This window comes from Oncorhynchus tshawytscha, linkage group LG05 (genome assembly GCF_018296145.1).
Source record: "Oncorhynchus tshawytscha isolate Ot180627B linkage group LG05, Otsh_v2.0, whole genome shotgun sequence".
In the NCBI taxonomy this organism is placed as follows: Eukaryota; Metazoa; Chordata; class Actinopteri; order Salmoniformes; family Salmonidae; genus Oncorhynchus; species Oncorhynchus tshawytscha.
The window spans coordinates 33,580,334-33,589,666 of NC_056433.1; the positions used below are offsets into that span (position 1 = coordinate 33,580,334).

Sequence of the window (9,333 nt, forward strand, 5' to 3'; positions counted from 1 at the left end):
ATGACGTGAGCCAAAGATGGCATTCTAGTCTGACAAATATATTAGAAGACAATTGTCTGTCACATGGAATGACGCTGGAGAGACGAAGCAGGTACGGGGAGTCAAACATTTAATAAGGAACGGACATGGAACCAGACAGGAACAGCGTCAGCATACAAGAAAACAAAGCCAAAAAACAATCAATGCAGAAGTGGGGAACAGAGCTGGGGAACTGACAAATATAGGGGAGGTAATAACAGGTGATGAGTGGTGTGTTTTGTTAGAAATGTGGAATAAATTGCTCAATAGACAATACGTGTTTTACCAGGTATGCATCACGGGCACAACACACATATTGTTGATGCACTAGATAAATGTATACTGCAAACTTTCACCCAACCTTTCTGTTGTTTCAATCATCCATCCCAATCAAATATTTCCATGTGTACATTCACCTTTTGTCCTTATAAGGGCACAAAGCAGGTATTCCATGATAAGGGATGTCATAGAAAACACAGACTTAAACAGTTCATTTGGAAAGTATTCAGACCCGTTAACTTTTTACATATTTTGTTACGTTACAGCCTTATTCTAAAATGGATTAAATCTGGGGTTTTCCTCATCAATGTACACACGATACCCTATAATGACAAAGCAAGATGTTGTTTTGGTGTGCAAATTTCTGAAAGAAAAAAACGGAAATATCACATTCACATAAGTATTCAGACCCTTTACTCAGTACTTTGTTGAAGCACATTTGGCAGCGAATACAGCTTGGCACACCTGTATTCAGGGACTTTCTCCCATTCTTCTTGACTGATCCTCTCAAGCTCTGTCAGGTTGGATGGGGAGCGTCACTGCACAGGTATTTTCAGGTCTCTCCAGAGATGTTCGATCGAGTTCAAGTCCACGCTCTGGCTGGGCCACTCAAGGACATTCAGAAAAAGTGAACCTTTGCCCCATTCCTTAGAGCTTTGGAGCAGGTTTTCATCAAGGATCTCTCTGTACTTTGCGCTGTTCATCTTTCCCACAATCCTGACAAGTCTCCCAGTCCCTGCAATTGAAAAACATCCCCATGGCATGATGCGGTCACCACCGTGCTTCACTGTAGGGATGGTGCCAGGTTTCCTCCAGACGTGACGCTTGGCATTCAGACAAAAGAGTTATATCTCAGACCAGAGAATCTTGTTTCTCATGGTCTGAGAGTCCTTAGGTGCCTTTTGTCAAACTCCAAGCGGGCTGTCATGTGACGTTTACTGAGGAGTGGCTTCCGTCTGGTCACTCTACAATAAAGGCCTGATTGGTGGAGTGCTTCAGAGATGGTTGTCCTTCTGGAAGGTTCTCCCATCTCCACAGTTGAATTCAGGAGCTCTGTCAGAGTGACCACCGTGTTCTTGGTCACTTCCCTGGCCAAGGCCCTTCTCCCCGATTGCTCTGTTTGGCTGGGCGACAAGCTTTAGGAAGAGTCTTGGTGGTTCCAAACTTTGTCCATTTAATAATGATGGAGGCCACTGTGTTCTTAGGGATCTTCAATGATGCAGAAATGCTTTGGTACCCTTCCCCAGATCTGTGCCTCGGTACAATCCTGTCTCTGAGCTCTACGGGACAATTCCTTCGACCTCATGGCTTGGTTTTTGCTCTGACAAGCACTGTCAACTGTGGGACCTTATATAGACATGTGTGTGCCTTTCCAAATCATGTCCAATCAATTGAATTGACCACAGGTGGACTCCAATCAAGTTGTAGAAACATCTCAAGGATGATCAATGGAAACAGGATGCACCTGAGCTCAATTTCGAGTCTCATAGCAAAGGGTCTGAAAACGTATATAAAAAAGGTTTTTCTGTTTTTATTTTTAATACATTTTCAGAAATTTCTCAACCTGTTTTTGCTTTTTGGGGTATTGTGTGTAGATTGATTAAGAAGAGAAAATATTTTACCCATTTTAGAAAAAGGATGCAATGTAACAAAATGTGGAAAAAGTCAAGGGGTCTGATTACTTTCTTAATGCACTGTATAAAATAATTACATGACTTTAAAGGAGTCGGTCATGTGATACTTACATATACTCTAAATAGGTTATAACTGTCCATTGTATGAATTATACTATCACAATTCCTTGCTTGCCATATTAGTCTGTACAAAACAGGAATTAGCCACGACCACGTGTGAGGGACAATTGACAGGTGGATAAGGTTGCAAGGTTAAAGTGGGAGACGGGATCAGATCAGCACAGCATTGTCCAATGAGGTTGGAGGCCAAGCATGTGCACAGCTCATTAACACCACAGAGATTTTCTTATTCTCTTTGTGCACACTACAGATGTTCGAGAACAATGACGTGATGACGAAGTACACAACTTCCGGGGATTGTGAGAGCTACTTTCAGAATTTCTGTCAACAAAAACAAACAGGTTAGTTCATCGATAAAAGTGCGAGTAGATAACTTATGAGTCACTTGATGTTTCAGCATCTCAAGCCACCGCGTCCGCCTATGTCGGCCTTCCGCAACTGCGGTGGAAAGTTGCAGGGCTACAGCGCTGTTTGTCAGACCAGGAAACATCCAGAAAATGGGTCTTCTCACACAAATCTCTGTAGCGTCTGAACAGTAATATGACCTACAAACCACTCTATGGAAAGATGAGACTCTCACGAACACGATGGTGCTCTCTGTTTTGTTTGTTCTGCATCCCCCCACAAGTGTCACAGGACTCGTCAGTACCGGTTTAAAAAATATATATGTATGGATGTATGTATGGAAGAGGGTTAAATTACTGTGCCTTCAGAAAGTATTCAGACCCCTTGACTTTTTCCATAATTGGTTGTGTTTTAGTCTGAATTTAAAATTGACTAAATTGAGAAATTGTGACACTGACCTACATACAATACTCCATAATGTCCAAGTGGAATTACAGTTGAAGTCGGAAGTTTACATACACTTAGGTTGGAGTCATTAAACTCGTTTTTCAAACACTCCACACATTTCTTGTGAACAAACTATAGTTTGGTCAAGTCGCATGACACAAGTAATTTTTCCAACACTGTATCACAATTCCAGTGGGTCAGAAGTTTACATACACTAAGTTGACTGTGCCTTTAAACAGCTTGGAAAATTCCAGAAAATGCTTTAGAAGCTTCTGATAGGCTAAATGACATCTTTTGAGTCAATTGGAGAGGTAGCTGTGGATTTATTAAAATCATTTGTAGACAAGTCTGGTTCATCCTTGGGAGCAATTTCCAAACACCTGAAGGTAATACGTTCATCTGTACAAACAATAGTACGCAAGTATAAACACCATGGAACCACGCAGCCATCATACCGCTCAGGAAGGAGACGCTTTCTGTCTCCTAGAGATGAACGTACGTTGGTGTGAAAAGTGCAAATCAATCCCTAAACAACAGCAAAGGACCTTGTGAAGATGCTGGAGGAAACAGGCACAAAAGTATCTATATCCACAGTAAAACAAGTCCTATATCGACAGGCGGCAGGGTAGCCTAGTGGTTAGAGCGTTGGACTAGTAACCGGAAGGTTGCAAGTTCAAACCCCTGAGCTGATAAGGTAAAAATCTGTCGTTCTGCCCCTGAACAGGCAGTTAACCCACTGTTCCTAGAACAAATAAGAATTTGTTCTTAACTGACATGCCTAGTTAAATAAAGGTAAAATAAAAAATAACCTCAAAGTCTGCTCAGCAAGGAAGAAGCCACTGCTCCAACTCTGCAATAAAAAAGTCAGACTACGGTTTGCAACTGCACATGGGGACAAAGATTGTACTTTTTGGAGAAATGTCCTCTGGTCCGACGAAACAAAAATAGAACTGTTTGGCCATAATATGTTTGGAGGAAAAAGGGGGAGGCTTGCAAGCCGAAGAACACAATCCTAACCGTGAAGCAAGGGGGTGGCAGCATCATTTTGTGGGAGTGCTTTGCTGCAGGAGGAACTGGTCAATTATGAGGACATATTGAAGCAACATCTCACCCAACTCATTGTAGGAAGCTTGTGGAAGGCTACCCAAAACATTTGACCCAAGGAAAACAATTTAATGGCTACGCTACAAAATACTAATTGAGTGTATGTAAACTTCTGACCCACTGGGAATGTGAAAGAAATAAAAGCTGAAAAAAATAATTCTCTCTACTATTATTCTGACATTTCACATTCCTAAAATAAAATGGTGATCCTATTTAACCTAAAACAGGGATTGTTTACTAGGATTAAATGTTAGGAATGGTGAAAAACTGAGTTTAAATGTATTTGGCTTAGGTGTATGTAAACTTCCGACTTCAACTGTATGTTTGCGAATTACGAATGAAAAGCTGAAATGTCTTGAGTCAATAAGTATTCAATCCCTTTGTTATGGCAAGCTTAAATACATTCAGGATTAAAAATGAATTTAACATGTTGCATATTTTAGTTGCATTGACTCAGTCTGTGTGCAATTATAGTATTTAACATGATATTTAAATGAATACCTCATCTCTGTACCCCACACATACAATTATGTCAAAGGGTATGAATATATTCTGAAGTTATAATAATTCCTGAGTTTTCTTATATCTCCTAGATATAGGACAGACAACTTCAAAACCTTTATTCTTAAGAGTAATTGTTTTACTGTCTATTTTGCCGCGTATGAATATGTTATTCAATGCATTTCTATGGGCTTTAGCACTAAAGGCCAAATTCAATATTTGATCAAATATATAGTTTTCTTGATACCTACAGGGGTCTAAAAATTCCAAATCAAATAGCTAAATGATCCATGGTATGAACATATAACAATTCCATGTGTTAGCTTAGACTTTTAGGAGTTAACAAAGGAAAAGAGAGGGAAATAAAATTGATTATGATCATCAGGATACATTCCAGATACTTACCCACTGTCTTGTTAGCAAATAACTCCAGACGACCACAGAAAGCCGCAGATGGCTGCTGACCGTCAGCCAGAAGAGTGACAATGCTGGATTGACACAAACTGACTGAGACCTTTGTTGGATTTATTGTGCGTGAATAGCAGTACTCTGGAATTTATTTAGCTTTTATTTCTTTTCTTACCTTTTTTCTTCTGATCTGCCATTTTGCCTTGGGATTTACAGCCTGGTATAAAGTGCACTCAGTGGAATAAGTCCATTACTCACTCAATTACTGGAATAGCATGGCCTGCTGGGTAGGGCTGGTTGCCTGGAAGGAACAGGAAGTAAGATAGGCCTTGTGGGTAGTAGGGTTTAGGATGCCAATGGCTCAAATCTAAAAATCTTTTTCAACTTTAGGTCACAGATCTCAGTGGACATTTGGAGGTGTGTGTGTCAAATGTATAGAGCGAGGTTTAACCTATATTGGTTAGAGAAATCACACAAATTACATTTGTCATTCATTTCAATGTTTGAACCTTTCAAATGTATTTCTAATAGTCTACACAGTTTGATGTTTCTTCTCAGACCTCCCTAAAAATGTGTACATAGATCTAATAAGACTTTAAGACAAATTTGCATTTGTGAATCTGTAATCAGTCTAAATAGTGAGCGGTTTTTGTGCCCTTGAGATATAAATCAAATACACTGCTGTGTGTCTTTTTTAGTGTACAAGCATTTACAACACATTGATTACAGAAACAAAAATATTATTTGTTACCATTTAACACAATGTGTACCCTTAAGATAATAAGACAAGTAGGATAAACAATTTTGTGTCTTTTTTCGACACCTGATACAGAAACGTGTGAATACATGCACTAAGAATACTTTGATTACAGTTTCACACATAGAATTGACCATTATTCTACATAATATGTATGTACCCTTGAGATATGAAACAAGTACTCTGAAAATGTTTTCCATTACAAGCCATCTTGTGACACTGAGCGGGTGTACTAACATACCAGGACCCTTCTGTCTGTAACCGTATATAGAATAATAATTGGGTAAATTGTTCATACTGTGCAAAGATCCCTTAGAGAGAACACCCTCTTATGTCTCAGCTTTCCATCCCCATTCCCATTGTTTACTTCCCCTGTGCTGTATGAAGCTTATCAAACACTATCTCAGCTTACATGCTCTGATTCTCTACCAAGGACTTCCTCCTTGGTGGTTCCGTTTGTTCAGAATCAGACATCTGGTATTGTGGAGTCTGGGCTGGAGGCCCGGCCTGGAAAAACTCTATAGGGGAAAGGAGAGAAGAGAGGAGAGATCGTAGCATGTGAGGATCGAGAGTGAGAGAGAGAGAGACCCACACACAAAGCATAAATCATCACAGATCCAAAGATAATAGAAAGTGGCAGTCCCTGCAGTCTGCTAAATCAGGCTCCTGCTTCCTCAATCCGTTTTGTAATTGCGCAGAGTGCTGATCGGGTTGTTTTGGGACGAAGAGAGGGAAAGAAGAGAGCTAAATGAAAACAGGCACAATTGGAAAGAGGCTGTGTGCACTACAGTCACATCGGCCGAAAAAGAGTGAGTGAACTTTTCGCCGAGCAAGCTGGGGGTCTTGGCTCGTTTGCGGATTCTTGGCTCGTTTTGTGGCCAGAGGGATTGCTTTGCTTTGTGGAAGGGTTGTTAGATGAAGTTTGTGTGTCTAACGGTGGAGGGATGCAGACCCTGTGGATTCAACAGAGGTGTCGTGGCAGGGTCTGGTACTGTTTTTTTTTTATAAAAAAAATATTAACCAACTTTTTTTTCAATCTCTGTTTTGATCACATAAATAGTGTGGTCTTCAATGTCAAAGTTACATGTATTCAATGTTAAATGTGTTTGTTTGCTTTGGCTAGCTAGCTAGCTGGGTGGCTAATGTTTGCATTTAAAACATGCAGCAGCAGCTACGGCTTTTTGGTTTCACATGCCTTTTGGAAGGTGGAGACTGCGGTGTCAAAGAGGCAGAGAGACTGTTTCTGACCACTGCTGATGTGTGGTTGCATTTCTGACGCTTTACAGCTGAAGCATCACCAGCTGAAGCATCACCCAGGTGGGTCAGCTACTTACGATGAAGAGGCTACTATGGAGGAACTGGGAACGTCGGGCAAAGCGATGGGCCCTGATGAAGATCTTCTGGCTTGTCTGACTGACGGACTTTCTCCCTGGCTGTACCGTACCATCGATCCGCCCTCCTCTCAAGCCATACTGAATTTTACAAACTGACTCAACTCCATTCCTTTTCCATCTTTAAGTTGTTGTTCATTGATGAATAATGTATTTTGGTTCAAAAAAAGAGGACCACAATGGAATTAAACTTCTTTGTGTTTTCCTTTTTATATAAACGCATTGTATCTACATGTTTTAACAAATAAATCAGGAAATAGTAGTGGTATGTCAGGTAGCCTTGAGGTTAGAGAGGCCCCCCGATGTTGCATCCTACCAGCTCTCACAATATCACGTCAGAATTTGACTTTAATACATGTTTCTCAAATGTCAAATTTCAAAGTTGTTTCAACGTTTTTAAGATAGAAATTCAGAGTTAATGATGAAACTTAAAGGTTAGGGTTAAGTTCTGGCATTAACTCAAACTTCTTAAAGTTAGGCATTAATTCCAAATGGCTAAGGTAAGGGTTAAGGTTTGGGATAGGCTTAAAACAAACAAAAAAATTCTATCACTAGATTTGAAATTGCAACTTTAGAATCAGAGGCAGATGCTTACACCCATCTGCCATCCCCATCCATCCAGCAAAACCAAAACCTACTTCAAGATAACAGCACTCAACGTTGTCAATAGTGCTGGTTTCCACTTCATCTCCTGACATCCGCAGACATAGATGGACCTCGGATACTGACTTGAATCACGGGTGACCTGGATGGGTGCATCACTGTATCCAATGAGGAGTGAAAAGCTGGGGTCAAGTCAATAATTCTGCTATTAGCATCAATTTGATGTGGATTTGAGGGACTCGATTTGATCATACTCTAGGTTGCGTGATGTAGATACAAATTGGAGGCAAAATCTAGGCACTTGCTCTCTCTCTTTGTGTATGTTATCTTTTTATACCCAGGACATCATTTGATTCATCTCCTCTAAACTAAATCCTGGCTGTTGAGAGTCTGATACTTACCAGAATTATGAATCCTTCATCCCTATTGAAAGCTGGGATAAAGAGACACAAGGGGTTGGAGTTGGAGTGGGGTTTGCTCACACCCCTTGGTAGGCCTGCTGGATGCAAAGACAATTACTGTTCTGAGTTATGGGCACTGCTCTCTCTCTCTCTCTCTAGGGAGAGGAGACAAACTGCACTAAGATAACGTGGGCTGTGCGGTCTTCTGCTAATCCTCCTAAACTAGGCCAGAAAGCCTCTTCCAGGAATGCAGAGGTATTGTGAGGATAAATTGGTAGGAACTTTTGTTGTTTCTCTGTTCACTTGACTACCCAAAGAATCTAGGTCTGTAGTGTAGTGCATTCAGGGTGGCAAGGAGTTGGAGTTTCATATGCACAGGCACTACTGTAAACAGTGCTGGTAAGATAAGAACATGTTATTGCAATAGGTTACTTGTTATTTCATACAACAGGTGGGTCTAACTCTGGATACTGATTGGTTAAAACCAGTTTTTTTCCAGAAGTTACCTGCAGCTAAATCTATGATCCATCCTTCTGTGCAAACCACTGTCTCATCAGCTCAGCCAGGCAATTTATAAACTTGATCTCCACTGTAAAAAGCATCTGGACATTATCTCCCATTTCCTTTAGACTAGCAATTGGTTTTCAACAGCGAAGATTTGCAACATAGTTTCAATATGGAAATTCGATCTCCAGCTGTCCCATAGTAATGAACATGTCGGGAGTCGAGACGAGACAGACAGGCAGCCAGCTTTTCACCGCCAGCCGAAATCACAAATCAACATAAGTTTGATGTATATACTGTATACAAAGAAATGTCAATAGAAAAACTGTAAATGTAGCTAGTTTGCTGTCATTCCAGCTTCAGTTTGAAGTGATTGTGTTAGCTTTGTAGTTGGCAAGCTCTTCTGAACATTGTCCTGTCTAGAGAGTACATTTTTTATGCCAGGTGAAATCGCGCATCATTAGGTATGGATGTTTGATGTGACCGTGTTAGCCGAACTTGGCTAGCTACCAAACAAGAGATAAGAATGTTGACAGAATGACTGGGTCGCGTCCATAGATTTAGATCAAAAGACTTAACGACTGGGTCGTATCTGGCAACCGAACCCATAGAACAAACAACCAGCCGGCTTGGGTAGCAACCCTAGATTTGTTTCGGGACTAGATCTCAAGGAAAGATGAAATAGTATGAATAAACTTATCAAATTTTTTTTTGTTCATATGTTGGTAACCGGGTTGTATAAAAGTGATAATGCCCAAGAAGCCGGTGTTTGGAGGATATATTGGCACGTTTTGCCAGTCCTCAACTTCATCTCGGGCCTA

The 9,333-nt window shown here is 40.6% G+C and overlaps 1 long non-coding RNA gene across 1 annotated transcript; it reads left to right on the plus strand.

Moving 5' to 3' along the window:
* The first annotated feature begins 6,101 nt into the window (after positions 1-6,101).
* Positions 6,102-7,216, plus strand: LOC112251762. Its single transcript, XR_002953707.2, has 2 exons — positions 6,102-6,601; positions 6,900-7,216. It is a non-coding gene; the product is annotated as an uncharacterized LOC112251762 (long non-coding RNA).
* The last annotated feature ends 2,117 nt before the right edge of the window (positions 7,217-9,333 follow it).